Source organism: Capsicum annuum, chromosome 3 (assembly GCF_002878395.1).
Source record: "Capsicum annuum cultivar UCD-10X-F1 chromosome 3, UCD10Xv1.1, whole genome shotgun sequence".
Lineage (NCBI taxonomy): Eukaryota > Viridiplantae > Streptophyta > Magnoliopsida > Solanales > Solanaceae > Capsicum > Capsicum annuum.
Window position 1 is genome coordinate 67,217,001 of NC_061113.1, and position 19,721 is coordinate 67,236,721.

Consider the following 19,721-nt stretch of genomic DNA (forward strand, 5'->3'; position numbering starts at 1 on the left):
TTGTCATTTCTTTTGGTAGTTCATTACTAGCAGTTTTGGACAACGGGTTGGCTTACCTACTGGCGGGTTATAGTAGGTGCCATAATGACTTGAGAAATTGGATCATGATAATTGCCATATGAGGCTAATTAACGGAAGGTTATGCCCGATACCTAAATATGAACATTGAAAACTTCAAAACAGCAAACTGGCTCTAAAAATCAAATGAATTACCCGATAACCAAACTGTCAGCTCTAACAAGTCATAAATTACATGGGGCAGCAATGGAAAAACTCTAAATATTATAAGAGTGCATAAATGCTGAATATAACCAAGAGGTTCATAAAAATATCCACTACTATAGGGACATCCATTCACAAAAGTACAGGATTAAGATATACCTGAAGGCTCAAACTGATGGGGATAATCGGTCCGCATATTACTGTTGATCTCGAAGTAGCCTTCTTGGCTAGATGGTCTCTTCAATGAAGCTTAACCACTGGAAACTCTCTAGAGCACACCCGCCTGACATCCCTTGACAATATAGATGCTCACTTCTCAATGAAGATCAACCTCTTATCTAACTTAACCAAGTCCCACCGAAGCACATGTAACTCATCAGGAATATAATGCTTTAACATATAGACATGAAAAATGGGATGAGCAACTGAAAAAAGTTTTGGCAAGGCCAAATCATATGCCACCTCTCAAACCATCTTTAGTATCTCAAATGACCCAATAAACCTGGGGATGAGCTTTTCTCTCCTTTCAAGCCTCATCACGCCCTTTATGGACGATACTCCAAGGAAAGCTGGATCACCAACTACAAACTACAAGGCACAAAGTTACATCCAACTTAATTCTTCTTCCTTTCTGGGCTGCCCTCAGCCTAAAGGTTAATATCAAAAGTCCCCAAACCAACTAATCGCAGATTGATAATACCTACTATGTAATGCCTCAAATGGTCCCATCTCAATACTTGAATGGTATCTATTATTATCACCAAACTCAATTAAGGTCAACTACTACTCCCACTAACCTTCAAAGTCCATAACACACATACAAGGCATATTATCAAGAACCTAAATAGTCCAGTCTGACTACTCCTTGATATGTGGGTCAAAAATGGTGCTACAGTCTACCTGCAAATCCTCTAAAATATGAGCTCTAGAATCTAAAAGTGAACACTGAGCCTCTTTAGAGATAGCAGATATCGGTAGATTATGCAGGCGAACAATGTCACGAACATTGATACGGGGAAACCACTTGGCCCTGAAAGACATTTGAATAGGAAAAATGGGCCAATTTTGTCAACTAATCTATAACCACGTGAAGTACGAGGTAAACCACTAATGAAGTCCATAGTAATCAATTCCCATTTCCATTCAGGAATGGGTAGTCTCTAAATTAGGTCACCAAGCCTCTGATGCTCGGTCTTCACCTGTTGACTACATAGTCAATGAGCTATAAAATTTGCTATATCCTTTATCATACCACTCCACTAATAATGCAGCTTTAAGTCTCAATAAATCTTTGTTATCCCAGGATTAATAGAATATCTAGAGCTATTAGCATCCCACAATATCAATTGTTCAATTCTCTAACCCTCAGAACATGAATAAAATAATAAAATCTTAGAATATCCTCGAAATTCAAGGTAGCCCAGCTAAAATCACCTCTTAACACCTGGTCACAAATGCCACAAAGTCTACTATCCTCAAATTGGTGACTTTAAATCTACTCAAACTAGGTAGGACCAGCCGTACCACAAGCAAAAAATCCTCCTAGAGTATGAAATGTTAATTTCAACTATCAAGTTGGATAAGGGATAAATGTCCTAATCGAATGAAAGCTCTAAAATTGAAATAAAGTACAATATATCCATACCTCTTTCCTTTCATCTTAAGATGTCAGTAACCATATTCTTCTTTCCTAGATGGTATATAATATAGATATCATAGTCCTCTAGAAAATCTATCCACCTGTGTTGTCGAATTAAGCTACCTTAAAGTTATAATATAGTGAAAACTATAATGGACTGTATAGATTTCACAATGAGCACAATACAAGTAATACCTCAAAATCTTGAGTGCAAGAACTATAGTTGCCAACTTCAAATCATGAGTGGGGTAGTTTCTCTCATGCACCTTTTTCAGCCTTGTCGTATAAACAATAACTTGGCCTTACTACATCAAAAAATAACCCTAGCCAACACAAAAAGTATCACAAGAAATTATAAACCCCTCACCCTAAATTTTAAAAGTCAAAATAGGAGCCAAACTAACAAAGCCTTTGAGTTTCAAAAAGCTCGAATTCCAAGCCTAGCTGTGATGGATATCTCAAATCTCATGTAGATCGGAGATCACCCCCTACACCTGACCAAACCAAACACAGCATCCCTAATCTCGGATGAATTTTGAACATATAACAAGATAAGTTTAAAGAACAAAGAGTATGTCTTTAACCGATAACCACGAACCAAAAAAAACAATCGACCAACATCGTCCAAGTCTAAGTAATCCAAACAAAGCCTTTCAAACTAAGAACCAAAATCATTCTTGGTTGCAAAAAATCCTCGGCTCTCACAGATGACAATGAAAATGAAATTGAGAATGTTAATGATAATGAAAGTAACTATCAACTCAGATCTTAGAATGAAAGTTGGTGAAATGCCTAAGCCTTCCGGGGAATGGAAGCTCACCACTTTACCACAACATAACAAACCAACGAACCGAGCCAACTGACCTAACTCTATATAGAAAAAATAGAAGTAGTTCTGGTGCCTGCATCGCATGGGGATACAACATTCATAGACAGTTAGTAGGATGAACACTATCATGTAACTCAAGAATAAGGATAATATAATGTCATAATCAATAGTTCAAAATCATTCTAAGCCAATGCACATAATCAAATACATATATATATATATATATATCATATGCCGAGATAGGGAACAAGGCTTAAAATGCACTTTAAAACTTTAGCTTGGATCGTGTAGCTCAACCATCATAACATACAAAGCACCCACGGGCTATATGGGCCCAACTCTCCCCTAACTGGTAGTGCCCCATAGCATTTGACCACTTGAACCAGAAGGTAAATATATGCACTATAGGGGACTCGAACCTCCCAGCATATCAAGGTGACACGAGCAAAAAATCATGTAATATAATATGGGGAACTCAAACCTCCCAATTATATGGTATTAATAATATGGGGGACTCAAACCACTTAGTCATATAGACCCCCGCGTTAGCGACCGTAGTTTTCTGTGGTGGTCTTTCAAACCACCACTTTCACGACTCAACTACACAACCCTCATTAAAGCTCAATTAAAGCAATTATTACACAATCCCATTCATTGAACCATAATACAATTTAGGCATACATTATTAGTATCGCCATACAAGCTACACTTATGACATACAATTATCTTTGCTTGGGGGAATTCACAACACCCTTGGTGAAATTTTACATTAGCTTTGGTGATTACACAGTCCCATAAAGTTCAATTAAAAATCATAATGCAATAGTTCAAGAATATCTCAATTCCAAAATTTATCATAATTAAAAAAACTTTCAAAATATAGGGTTGGGGTCATAAATACTTTATAAAATATAGGTTTAGGAAATCACAATCCCTAGTTAATTCACCAATCCCATGTATCAAATTAACTTAACAATCACCATTTAAACATAACCCATGCGGTGACACACATGTGACATCATATAAATAATAGTTATAACAAACCCTCAATCCATGTTTTCAAAACCAACCTCAACACCATATGAACAAAACTTTAAAACTTATGTTTTTGGAAAATTAATAATTAGGGAAGATTAACATGCTTGAAATACCAAGTTTCACGGAAGGATTTAAACCCATAAGGTCTTGGGTGACCAAGTTATTGGAAACCCTAAGTATGGCTACTTGAGAGAATTTAAGATATCTTTTGAAGTGTTTTAGTACGTTAAGGATGATATATAACCCCCTTAAGTGCTTTATGGATATAGGGTTTTAGTTGGGTAATGAGAGAATTATCTATAGCGACCTCAAATTAAAAGATGAAATTTAGTCGTCAGTGACTACGGGTCACCATACGACTCATATAGACTCATTACAACTCATCACCCTAAGTCGTAGCCAAGAGAATTCCTAGGAAACCCACATACTATTAACCGTACGACTCAACGGTACCACTCATAATGTGACCCTACAACTCATATGGTCTAGTCGTAGTCAATACGGAACCCAATTGAGTAAACACTGGAAATCCTATGATTTGCACCCAAAAACTCATAACAAGTCCTTACGACTCATAGCGAGTCACTCTTACTCAGTGTAGAACTTTGCCACATACTTATTTGGTTACGATTGGGTTCCTAGTACATCAAAACTCCCTATGACTCGTGTCTCAAAGTCGTACTTAGGATATTAACTTAAGAACTATTCAATAGACACCTTACGATTAGGGTCACCTGACCCATCAAGACATCTAACAACTTATAGGGTGATTCGTAGTCAAATAGTAAGGATAAATTTTTAAAAAACTTTCAAGGACCAAAAACCCAAGGAGTTACATACTCCACCCTTAAGATCTTTCATCCTCGAATGACAGGATAAGGCATATATTAGCACTATTTGAATTCATACCCAATCATACTTGCCTTTTACAATGACAAAAAACAAAGATGTTAAGGAATACACATACGTCAATCACGATTAATCAGAATAGGGAACAGTAATGGATACTTGGACTTCATGTCCTCGTCTTCCCACTTTTCTTCCTCTACCTTTTGGTTCCTTAAAAGAACCTTTACCAAAGCCACATCCTTAGTCCATAATCGATGGACTTATCAATCTAAAATATCAATCGAGACTTCCTCATAAGATAAGGAATCCAAAATACACACCTTTTTAAAAGGAACAGTCGTTGAAAAATCATCCACATACTTTTTAAACATCAAAACATACAATATTAGATGAATGGAGCAAAAACTAGAAGGCTATTCCAATTCATATGCAACATTACCAACCCTCTTCAAAACCATGTACAGATTGACATAACGAGGACTGAGCTTCCCTTTATTACAAAATTAAATAACACCCTTCATGGGGGACACCTTCAAAAATACCCAATTACAAACACTGAGCTCCAACTCCCTTAGCCTCATATCCGTGTAGGACTTTTGGCGACTTTGGGATGCTATAAGTCTATCTTGAATCTCCTTCATCTTATCCATGGCTTGGTGAACCAAATTAGATCAAAATAACTTATTCTCACCAATCTCCTTCACCTCAGCACCAAGAATAACCTTTCCACCTCTTGAACAAGCACACCACCATCCTCAGAATCCAAGAGATAGACTCTTAGATTAGCCAAACAATAAATATCCTTCACCAAATCCCTCTTACCTTCATCTACATAAGATAAGCTTTCTATGGACAACCTGCTAAGAGCATCACCAACTATGTTAGCTTTACCTGGATGATAGTGAAGACTCGTGCCATAGTCCTTGAGCAACTCAAGCCATATCTTTTTCCTGAGATTTATCTCTTTCTGAGTGAACACGTATTGTAAGCTGTTATGATTAGATTAAATTCAACATGGACTCCATACAAATAATGTCACTAGATCTTTAATACAAATACCACGGCCAACAATTCCAAATCATGGGTTGGAAAATTCTTCTCATGAACTTTCAACTATCTCATAGCATATACAACACCATTCCATGCTACATCAACACACAATCTAGCCCTACTTGGGATGCATCGTAATAGACAACAAAACCATTAGTGCCCTTAGGTTGAGTCAAGATCAGAGCTAAAGTCAACTTATCCTTTAGCTTTATGAAACTACCCTCGCAGGTATCAGACCATAAGAATTTTACCTTCTTCTGAACCAACTTAGTCAATGTGGTTTAAATAGAAGAGAAACTCTCCACAAACCTTCTATTGATAACCAGCTAAGCCTAAGAAGCTCTGTATATCGATTGGAGTCGTGGGTCTAGGAAACTTTTTAACCGCCACAACCTTCTGTAGATCTACCTTGATCCCTTTACTAGAAACAAAATGTCCCAGATAAGTCCCAACATTTAACCATAACTCATACTAAGATAATTTTGCATACAACCACTGCTCTTTCAAGGTTTGCTACACAAGGCAGAGGAGATTGGCATAATACACCTCGCTCTTAGAGTATTCAAAAATATCATCAATAATACGATTAGGAAAAAATCCAAGAACTAACAAAAAAACCTGATTTATACAGTCCATAAATGTTGTCATGGCATTGGTCAAACCAAAGGACATCACCAAAACCTCAAAATGACTATATCAAGTTGTGAAGTCATTCTTAGGGATATCCATATCCATAATATTTAATTGAAAGAAACCCGACTGAAGGTCAGTCTTAGAAAATAACTTATCACCTTGAAGCTAATCAAACATATAATCAATCCTCAGAAGGGGATACTTATTCTTCACAGTCAACTTATTTAATTAGCGGAAATCAACACATATTTGAAGGAAACCATCATTTTTATGCACGAAGAGAATGGGAAAACCCTATAAAGACATACTACAATATATTAAACCCTTTTCCAGAAAATCTTTCAACTACTCCTTAAGTTCTTTCAACTCATTTGGAGCCATTCTTTAAGGAGGGATAAGAATAGAATGAGTGTCTAACAGAAGATGAATCCCAAAATAGATTTTCCTATATGGAGTAATATTGAGAGGATCATCAGGTAACACCTCAGGAAATTCGTAGATCATAGGGACAGTCTACAAGAAAGGACCTTCGAATCTTGAATCCTTAACATGTACTAGGAAATTAATTTTTTGAGATCTAAGGTATGAAATAAACCTTCCCTTAGGTACTAGGGAACTACCTTCCCATTTGATCACGGGCTCATTAGGTAAATGGAAACTTACCCTTCAGGTTCGACAATCAAGAGATGCATAATACGAATGCAACTAATCCATCCCTAAAATAACATATAAGTCTAACATGTACAAATATATTAGATCCACTATGGTCTCCCTACTATGGAACGACATCACATAACCCACATAGACCCTTCGATACACTATGGAGTCACCCACAAAGGTGGACATAGAAAAAGGATCCAAAATACACTCTGGACCAAAATCAAAATTAATAGCCACATAAGGGGTCACATAAGAGGGTAGGACCGGTATCCAGTAGACAATATACATCACAAAAAAATAGTTTAAGCATACCAATAACAACAACAAGGGATTCCTCAGAATCCTTACGATTTGAATGAGTGTACAGACAAAATGAGCGAAAAGATAGAAAATAACCTAGACTGTAATCATAATATCCACTACTAAAATATCTTTCATCTACTAATATAGGGGTTAGGATATACCTTAAGCCTCGAACAGTTGAGGGTACAGGTCCATATCTCGCTATCGAGCTCCCAAGTAGCCTCTTTAACTATGAGGTGTTTCTAATGAACCTTAACTACATAATCTATCTAAAGTGTAACTACCTGATATCACTTAATAATATGAATAGGGATACTCTAGGATGGTCGACCACTATTCCAACTAAATTGAGTCCCATTTAGCATATGGAATGAATCAGGAATGTATCATCATAACATAGAAACATGGAAAATCAGATGGACAAAAGCAAAATCTTATGGTAAGGATAACTCATATGCCACCTCTCAAACTATACGAAGGATCTTGAAGGGTTTGTTATTTTAGGGGATGAGCTTGGATTTCCTCCCGAACCTCATCACACCTTTCATGGGTGATACACGAACCAAATAACCAACTCTAAATCTTAAGGAAAGAAGTCTACGGTCTGTATAAGCTTTTTCCTACTCTGAGCTACTCTCAACCAATCTAAAATAACACTAATTCTATCGAACAACACATAAAAAGGTCTATACTACGAGGTCTAGCCTTGAATTTCTCAAACCAACCAATCGGAGATCAATATCTCCTAGCATATATTATTTTAAATGGAGCCATAACTCTGCTAAAGCTAAGTGTCACTCCGAATGACATCCAATATCTATAACGTAGGCTCAGAGCATATCCTCAAAAACCTAAATGTTCTGCTCTGACTATCAATTTGTTTAAGGGTTAAAGGTTATACAAATATCCACATAAGTACCCAACACCTCCTGAAAATCTCTCCAAAAGCTAGAAATTACAACAAAGCATTGGTATGAAATGATAGATGTAGGCACTTATAAAGAAAGACTATTTCAGGAACATATATAGTGGCTTACCTCTCGACACTAAAGGATAGCTGAATAGGACTGTAATATGTTAATTTGGTCAATTAGTCCACAATGACCCAAATGCCATTGGACCCATAGAAAGTGCTAGGCAAGCAACTAATAAAGTCCATAGTAATCTATTTGTACTTCCACTCGAGAATAGTTAATCCCTGAATCAAGCCACCAAGTCTCTAATGCTTGGGCTTCACCTGCTGACAACATAACCATCGAGCCATAATATCCGCCACCGCGCTCTTTATACCACTTAACCAATAATGGTACCTAAAATCTCTATATGACTTTCATATACCTAGGTTAATAGAATAACTGGAGTTATGATCCTCATGTAAAATCCTTATAATAATGTAACGGACCTTCGAAACACAAATGCAACAATCAAATATCAAAATACCCTCAGAATCCATGGTAGCCCTCTTGGACTCACCACTTAACACTTGATCCTAAATTATACAAAGTCTCATACCCTCAAACTTATGACTATATATCTACTCAAATAAAGTAGACCTTGCCTTAAGACTAGCAAGAATCATCCTATAGTTAGAAATATAAAGTCATAATATCAAGTTTGCTAACAAATAGAAATCCTGCTCTAACGACCTTTGAGAAACTAAGATAGAAGCTAAGCTACTCATACTCACTGCCTTACAACTCAAGATATCTACAACCATGTTTACCTTACCTAGATGATAAAAATGAAGATGTAATAATCCTTTAGAAACTCCATCTATATATGGTACCTATAATTAAGCTATCTTTGGAATATAAGATGTTGAAGACTATGAAAAACCATGAAATCTCAAAGTGCATTCCATAAAGTTAATGCCTCTAAATCTAAAGTGAAAAACTACCATTGCCAACACCAAATCATGAGTGGGGTATTTGCACTCGTGCGCATTCAAGTGCCTCTACATAAGTAATAACTCAATCTTGTTGCATCAACACAAAACCTAAATCAATACCAGAAGTATCACAATATACGATAAGTCCTTCACTTTCAATAAAAAGAGCCAAAATAGGTCCTTAAGTGAGAAATCCCTTAAGATTCCCAAATCTCAATTTACACACCTCAAACCATCAAAAATGAATCTCCTTCTAAGATAACCTGGTCATTCTCACTATAATAATAACAAAACTTTCGATGAACTGCCTCTAGTAATTGGCCAAACCAATGAAGCTACAGACTATAGATAGAGATGTAGGAATTGCCCAATTATAATATCCTTAATATTCACTATATCATCCATAATACCAACCATGGACACCACATCTAAAAGTAATGTCAACGACCCAAGCCAAAATTTACACTTAGAAATTTGGGAAAAAGTCTATGATCTCTTATGTCTGGAGCATAATTTATAAATACTGCATATGCTCCTCACCACTCCCTGAATACACAAGGATCTCATTGATGAACAGAATAAAAAAATCCAAATAAGGCCAGAATATGTAGTTCATCAAATCCTTGGATGCAGTTGGGGAATTGGTCAACCTAAAAGACAACAACAATAGCAACAATAACAATAACAAACCCAGTGTATTCCCACTTAGTGGAGTCTGGGGAGAGTAAGATGTACGCAGTCCATACCACTACTTATGGAGAAGTATCAAGGTTGTTTTCGATAGTGGTCATCCTAAAAGACATCACTAGGAATTCATAATATCCATAACAGGTCCTAAAAGTTGTCATTGGGATATCCTTACACCGAATCCTCATCTAATAGTAACCAAACCTCAGGTCAATCTTAGACCACACCATTGCTCCCTGAATTAATTAAAATAAGTCATTAATATAATTCATAGGATATTGGTTCTTTACCTGCATCTTATTAAGCTGCCTATAATCAATACACATGCACAAAGAACTATTATATTGCTTCACAAATAAGATAGAAAAACCCTAAGAAGATATATTTAGTCTAATAAAACACTTCCCAAGTGGTCCTAAAGTTTAGAATTTAGCTTCTTAAGATTAAAATTAGCCATACTATTAGGTGCCACAAAAATATGTCGAGTGCCCAAATGAATATAAACAACAAACTCAATATCATGCTTAGGAGGAAGACAAGGTAGATCAGAAAGGAAATTATCTATAAAATAACAAAATATAAAAAAAAATCAAGTGATGGACTTTCCATACAAACATCACAAATATAAATGAGATACGTCTTGCAACCCTCAAAATAAGTCTCCTAACCAAAATATAAGAAATAATCCTCGTTGGCTCATCGCTAAATGCTCTCTACTACACAATTGGGGGTATGTCGGGTATGGCAAAGGTAATAGTCTTGGTAAAACAATCCAAGACAGCATGATAGTGAGATAATTAGTCCATGCCCAAAATCACATCAAATTCCACCATGTCTAATACAATAAGATTAGCATGAGTATCAAACTCTCGGATAGTTATAACACATAATATATTAACCTGGTCCACTACTAAAAAATCACTCATGGGAGTAGATACACATAATGTAACAGATAAAAAATCCCAAGATAACTCTAACCATACGGCATAATAAGAAGACACTTATGAATAAGTGGATTCTGGATCCAATAAATCAAAAATTGATTGATGACATACTAAAATTGTACCTACAATAATAGCATAAAAGGATTCAACCTCGATTCTTACATGTACGCTATACAACTGACCATGCTCACTACCTGGCTGGGCTTTCGATCATTCTTTTATGTTACCTGCCTAATAACCTCAATGAGAACCATAGAGAACACCCTAACAACAATGCATAAAATATTTAGCTAGGGATAGAACTGCCCTAATTAGTGGAACACTAAGCTAAAAGAACTATTACTCCATGACTAGAGAACTCTCTCAAATAATTGCGAAAGGCTCCACACCATAACATGCCCTTTGCAGCTAACCCAGAAGACCACCACTGCTAGAATAACTAAAAGATAAACCCCTCGAAGGATGACCACTACTCTACCCAGGATGATCATTGAAACTAGACTGGACTCCATCAGTGATATAAAGAGAGACATGAATGGGCCTTCTAGACTTACCTTAATGTTGATAAGGCTGATACAAAGAGTACCTTAATGAAAACCACTGGCACTGAACTGTGACCACCTACGGTTCCTACTAAAATTTCCCTAATAATATACCCTCTAATCGTTACCCTTTGGGTCTTGCATTTATCTCCACCATAACCTAAGTATGATTAGTGACCTAAGAAAATGACCTACCCATAACAACTAAACTCTATGTAGATATGCAAAGTGGAAGACTTAATCCCCAAATAAAACACCAAACTCTCTCATACTTTATAGTCAGAATAGAAGTAGCATGCCTAACTAACTTATACATTTGAGATTCATACTCCACATTAGTCATAAAGCCCTACTCCAACCTCAAAAATTGCTCCCTCAAATGATCCCTAAGGCTATGAGGCATATACTTCTCCATGAAGATCTCAAAGAATTGAGTCCATATTATAAGAGGTGATCCAGCTGGCCTAGATTCTAGATGACCTCTCCACTAATGTTAAACCTCCAAATCCAACTGAATATTTGTATAATCCACACCACTAGTCTCAATAAGGCCTAAATTATGGAGCTTATCCTTATAAGCAGTTAAGAATTCATAAGCATCCTCGCTTGGGGCACTAAAGAACCTAGCAGAGCAAATCTTAAGAATCTACCTAGCATATTTTGATCCTCAACAGACATAGCGGGTTGGGTAACCACTGGCTGAGCAACTACTAGTTAAGAAACCACCAGTGCAGATGGACCTCAACTCTAGAAGTTGTAACTATAGACATCACCACTGCCTCAGTACCACTACGACCTGTGGACTATACATCATCAGATGGTGCACCACCAACCAATACCAATGTTGAATCAAGGAATCCCTTAGTACAACAAAAGAAATAAACCCTAGTGGATCCTGTTCTAGTCCTTAGACTACTATTGGCAGAGACTGAAGAATCTCTTGCTCAAGAGCAGGAATAAAGTTTAGAGAGGGCCCTCTGTCCTGGTCCTAAATAGGGACACATCTTTAGGAGATCTTCAACCTCTCAGTCATACATAAAATGAAATAAAATCCTAATATGCAGGGTCCTGGTCATCATCTCATGCAGTTGTAGCATAAATCCTAGCTATCTATAGAAGAGTTAAACCAAAATAACCTTAGAAACCAACTCAGACCTTTAGCATTATATGAGTAAATAAAGTGAAGAACTCCTAAGAATGTCCTATAGCCTCCCAAAGATAAGAAACAAATGTCATCATTTTGGTCTATGGGACTCTAATAGATAATTACTTTTGTACCAATAACTCTAGTAAACCTATGATCATATATTAATTTCTCATGACTCAATTTATGAGTCATGGTGGCACCTACATTGTCCCACCAGTAAGTAAGCTGAACCATAGCCTGAAATCATAAGTAATGGGCTAATTTTGTAGAAAATAGTGTAAAAGCAAGAAATATACAAGTAAAGACTCAATATAATAATAATAATATAATAATAGTCTGAAATATAGATGAAACATCTATACCCATCCCATGACCTAGCAATATCAGTATAAGAGGTACTAACAAAAGAAACATACATACTAAAATAGTAAAATAAAAATGCATCTCAAATAGTGAAAGACTAGACATAAGTGATAGAAGGAAAAAAGGCAATTTCGAATCAAAGACCTCACCCTATCTCCAAACTCAACTCAGTATAATCTCAGTATCAACAACAACAACTAGTACTAGAATCTGTACCACAAAAGTATAGAAGTGTAGCATGAGTACCAAAGCCACAGGTACTGATAAGACATTATCAATCAACTAAGCTAAATAATGATACAAGTATGATAATATGCATGATAAATAAGCTAAGTCAAAATAAGAGCAAAAACCTAGAGTAGTGCTCCAAAACTATAGTTAAATTACTGAATTAGATATAAAATGGAAGAAAGCATAAGTAATACTACAAGACAGGCCCCCATAAGATAACAAGAGAGAAAAAGTAAATAACTCTATAGAAGACCCTTAAACCTCAGAGGGTTCAATCAAGGATAATAAGTGGTTGAAATCATACTAAATAACCATATCTCAAGCCATAACTAAGACTCCTCCAACGACATAAAAGTCAAATTAGAGCCCATTCCATAACAGTCATAAAAATCCCATTAATGATGGGCTTGAACTAGAACTCATAAATTAAAATATCGGACTTGAAGTGAAACTCATAACCAAATGTTGGACTTAAACCAGAAGTCAAGATCATAAATCTCCAAATTGAAACAAGAACTAATATTAACTCCTAGGTGCCAAACTAGTATAAGTATCAAGGATATTGATTCTACAAACTGGAAATATAAAACTATAAGATAACTATATCGCATCCATTAAGTATACAAGAAAATAACAAAAGACATGTCCTAAGATGGCCTGGAGGGGCCCAATTCTACCCCTTAAAATTTGTTCTAAGGCAAAATCTACCTCCAACTAGGATAAGGTAACTAAATTCACTTCAAGATGTTAATTAAGCCAGAATTAGCTCTAATATAGCAATTCTACCTAAACCTAGCCAATTAAATCAATTACTCCCAGTTTTACGATTCTAAGATAGCCTAAATAGTCAATCTAATGCTTATTATACCAACTATATCACCAAAGCTTAATTACCATCCCATATCTAGCATAATATCATAAACATACTATTAATTAGCTCTATTTATAAAGAATGTAAACCTAGCCACTTGGATATCGAAGAAAAGCCTATAAAAATCTGCTAACCATCGATTTCCCTTTCTAAGAAGCTTCGGCAAGATGCGATACTATAGAAATCATAATCTACTCATCAAAATAAGAGAAATAAAATATATATTGAAATATTATGCTTTAAGTCTAGAATTATGTAAAAATCCCAACGCGGCTAATTTGTGGAATTATACATTAAAAATAGAAAATATGACCCTCAATACTCAGGAACATTTAACACTAAGAATGGGTGAATTTTGAGCTCAAATGGTTCTATTATCAACCCTCCAATATTTTAGGGATTTTTGAAATTTATAAAGTATTTAATCAAGAAATTGATGGAATCTGTAATGACTTGGGACTACCCCTAGTCATCACATTGTTCTTACAGTCCCGTGGGACCACAAGCTAACCCATGAGTTGGTACCTGCTGTAAGCACTGGATTACATGATCATAAATACGAAAGAATACTAACATGCCATAAGGTTTTAATAACTAAATTTAAAACTAAAATATGAGTCTATAGAAACAACTGACTGGATCTAATAAAAGAATGATAAACTGGATAACTAACTGTTATATCTAAATACTGAATAACTTACTCTAATGTCTGAAAAAGCCTCTAAAATTGACTGACTGAATATGATTTGATGGAACAGGCCCCCAACTAACTCTGCTAACTTCTGAAATAGAGATATGAAGTAAAATAATCAGTCCTCGAATGATGAGGACTTACCACTACTACTGTACTGCTGATAGCTTGAAAAGTGAAGTCTAAGCACGGTCCAAAAACTAAGCATCAGAACCTATGATATAATACATCATAGCATAAAAGAAAGGTATGCGATCAGTACTTTGAATGTACTAGTATGCTAAATGAGGTAGGCTGATAGACATGATTTCATGAACAGAACTAATAATTAACTAAATATGCATGTAAAACATGGAGTACTAAGTAGAGAAAATGGAATATATAAATACTAAAAATATGGAGAATCTATAAATATTGAGTATGCATGACAGTCCGTAAATATTGAAGATACGTGAAAATCTATGGACACTGGGGATGTATGACCAAGCATATAACATGGATTGAGTAAAATTTGTAAACTAAAATACTGAAAAAAAACTGATATCTATATGCTTTGGTTAAGCAACTTTAAGACTGCATAACTGAATTGAGACAGTAACTGAGACTATATCTGAGACTGTGGGGGGTATCATCTAACCGATATTTCCTAATTTGAGCTAATCGGGGTCCAACCTGTTTCCCCAGTTGGAAGGGTTTTAATACCATACCACCGGTACTAACGTTGGTTGTGTGAATCCACTAAACTGATATAATGTCCAAAGGACTAAGGGTGTCAAGCTTGAACTGACGGGTGACCCCTGCGAGTTAGTTAAGCATAATCTGACGGGTAACTTCTCATACCCTGCGCTGGCTACATAGTTTTGGAATATAGGGACTACTACTAAAGACTCTGCCTATCTGATGGGGAAGCTGCCATCCCTAAACTCGCTCAGTGCTAAATCCTACTCCCAACTAAAAAACACTGAAATACTAGACTATTCTAACTTTATCTAGATGGTAACTGACTGTTTTGATAATGCTCATAGTATGTTTTGAAGACTATTCTGTAATGTATAAATAATAGACTAAGGAAGCAACAATGGATTTCGGGTATTCAATACCCCCAGGACTCAAAACAATAATAGTAAAATGACACTAAAGCTTGAAATACAAAACATAAAGGCTTTTATTTAAATCAATCACTCTTGTAGACATTTTATCAAACACTTGTAGTTCAAGGTTTAGAACAATCATAGAAATGCCATGGAACTTACAAAAATAGCATGAATTCAACATAATAGTACTAAATCATAGTTTAATACAATAAATAATAATATTAACACATGGAGAATTGAATAGTAATGATAATTTCATGGTAACATAGTATAAAATCAACAGTGCATAGAGATTCATGGATGAAATCATAATGTAAAATATAATAACTTGAAGGATTATAACTTGGTGATTAAAATGGGTTACTTAGCCTACATGGATGAAAGGAATCCATAGATGAACATCTAACATACCTAAATTCATGAATTTCCTGAAGTTCTTATTGAGTTCTTAAGGATTGGCCTTGAAATTAGAGAGCTACGGTTCTTGATTTGGTAGAGAAAGCTTATTGATTTGGGGGAACATAATTAAAATAAAGAGTTTAAAAACATTTTTAGGGCTTAAAAGCACACCTGGGAAGATTAAAATAGGGGAAAGAACTGTTGTACCCTTGGGCAAAACTTTTAATTTTTGCTCATTTTTTCGAAAGGGCAACTGGCGCGATACAGAACTATCGCACCGTGTCACTGGAAACTGACAATTGGGAATTGGGCTGATGGCGCGATGCAAAGAAATTGTGGTGCCCCTTTGATTCTGACTTTCACCATTGGCGCGGCACGCCATGATCGCATTGCCTTACTAGAATTAGACAATTATGAACTGGGCCTAAGTACAATGCGCCACTATCACAGAGCAACACATAAAATTGACAATTGCTATTTACACTGACTCCGCGATATGGTAAGGGTCAAAATAACAGTGTTTTACGACTAAAACTTAAAATCACCATAACTTCTTACCCGGTTATCAGATTTAGGCAAATTTTATATTGTTGGAAAGCTAATTAAATTTTCTACAATGGCAGGATCTAAACTAAAATATAATGAGTATTTCAAAAATTATATGTATGAATACTAATGTATTGGGACTTAGATTATGCTAGGGAAATATGAGGCGTTACAATATCTTCCCCTTGGGATCATTCGTCCTCAAATGAAATTGGTTAAGCTGAGGAAACTGATGGACTAAGCTTACATACTGAACATTTATATATGATGAATGGAATGCATAACTGAACTGATTTGTAAATGCACGACTAACATGAACACGATGTGCAACAAAAACTGAGCTTGATAGAGAGAAATCTTAAGAAGATTAGAACCTTATACTGAATCTGGATTCGTGGAGAAAAGATGAGGGTATTAGGTCCGCATATATGCCTCTGCTTCCCAAGTGGCTCCCTCAACAAAATAATTTTTCCAAAGAACTTTGACTAGTGTAACTTCTTTGTTCCTTAGTCTACGAACTAGATGATCAAGAATTTTGAATGGAACTTCCTCAAAGTAAAGACTATTTTGAATCTCTGCATTTTCTTAGGGAACAACTACCGCCAGATCACCAATACACTCTTTTAACAAAGAAACGTGGAACACTAGGTGTACTGAGGCTAAATTTGAAGGCAACTCAAACTTGTAAGCTACCTTTTCGAAACAACTGAGAATTATGAAGGGACTGACATATCGGGGACAGTTTCCCTTTTTTGCTGAATCTCTTCACTCCTTTCATGGGAGAGATTTTTTAGTACATAAAATCACCAACCTTAAACTCAAGATCCTTTCTCCTCACATCCACATATGACTTCTGTTGGCTCTGGGAAGGCCTAAGCCTTTCTCTGATCAAGTGAACCTTCTCTAATGCATCAAAAAACCAAGTCAGGCCCTACTACTGCAGCCTCACTTACTTCAAACCAACCAATTAGAGATCTACATCTCCTACCATAGAGAGCCTTAAATAGAGCCATACGAATACTAGAATGATAGTTATTATTGTATGTGAATTCAATCAAAGGCAAATGGTCATCCCAACTACCCTCGAAATCAACAACGCATGCTCTCAGCATATCTTCTAGAGTCTAAATGGTCCTTTTGGCTTGGCCATCTATTTGAGGGTAAAAAGCTATACTGAGGTGGACTTGGGTACCTAGACCCTTTTGGAATGCCTTCCAAAATTTAGAGGTAAATTGGGTACCTCTATTAGAGATGATATACACTGGGACTCTGTGTAACCTAGCCAACTATCTAATGTAGAGTTTGGCATATTTCTCGACTGAATAAGAGCTATAGACTAGCAAGAAATAGGCTAATTTGGTCATCTTATCTATAGTGACCAAAATAGAATCATGTTGATGACGGGTACGTGGTAAACCTGTCGCAAAATCCATGTCCACTTCTTCCCACTTTCAAGTGGGAATACTGAAATCCTACATGGACCCACTAGGTTTTTGATTCTCAATCTTAACTTGTTGGCATGTAGAGCACCTAGCTACAAACTCTACAATATCTATCTCTATCCCACTTCATTAATAAATCTCCTATAAACTATAGTACATCTTAGTAGCCCCAGGATAAATAGAGTAACGCATACTATGTACTTTTTTAAGAATTCGTTGCCAAAAATCATCTACACAAGCACACACAATCTACCCTAATAGTGTAAAAGACCATCTCTCCATTGGTAGAAAACCTTCACTTTCTGGTCTCTAACTAATTCTTTTAACTTAACTAGACTGGGATCTCTATCCTGCTTTTCCTTTACCTAGGAAACTAGAGATGATTTGGTGCTACTCTGCACCCATACACTACCCTCTACTGATTCAACTAATCGGATACCTAGTCGGGCAAGATGATGAACTTCCTGATCTAACTTCTTCTTACCATCCTCAACATGAGTAACACTGCCTATAGACAATCTACTGAGAGCATTATCCACTATTTTTGCCTTGCTCGAATGGTATAGAACACTCATGTCGTAATCCTTCAATAACTCTAACCACCTTTTCTGATGCAGATTCAAATCTTTCTTAGAGAACACATACTGAAAGCTTTTTTTATTTGTGAACACATCTACATGCACCCCATACAAGTAATGCATCCAAATATGTAAGGAAAATACTACTGCTACTAGCTATTAATCATGAGTAGGGTAATTCTTCTTATGGGGTTTAAGTTGTCTGGAGTCATAGGCTATGACCTTAGCTCAATGGATGAGGACACAACCTAAAACTACCTTGGATGTATCACAGTACACAACAAAACCATCTAAACTATCTGGTATAGTCAAGACTAGGGCTGAGGTGAGTCGAGTCTTCAACTCCTAAAAACTCTTCTCGCATGAATGTAACCACTGAAACTTAACTTTCTTTTGAGTCAATCTGGACATGGGGGATGAAAGAGAAGAAAACCCTTCAACATATCGATGGTAATAGCCAGTTAAACCCAATAAACTCTTGATATCTGATGGAGAGATGGGTCTAGGCTAGTTTCTCACCGCCTCAATCTTTTAAGGATCAACTCTAATACCATCACCAAAAATGATATGGCCAAGGAAAGCTACTGATCTTATCTAGAATTCACACTTACTGAATTATCAAACAATTAACGAGCTCTAAGTGTCTAAAGTACTATTCTGAGGTGGTCTTCATGATCATTTTCGTTATGAGAGTAAACAAGAATATCATCAATAAAGAATATGATGAACATGTCCAAGTTCTTCTTAAACACTCGGTTCATCCAGTCTATGAAGGCTGTTGGGGCATTGCTAACACCAAAGGACATGACTAAAAATTTTAAGTGACCATACCGAGTTCAGAAAGCTATTTTTGGAATGTCACATTCCCTGACCCTGAGCTAATGATAGCCTGATTTAAGGTCTATCTTTGAAAAATAGTTGGCACCCTGAAGTTGATCAAAAAAGTCATCGATTCTAAGAAATGGATATTTATTCTTGACTGTGAATTTGTTCAACTGACGGTAGTCTAAGCACATCTGAGAGAACTATCTTTCTTACACACGAATAGAATAGGCGTGAGACGCTGGGTCTGATA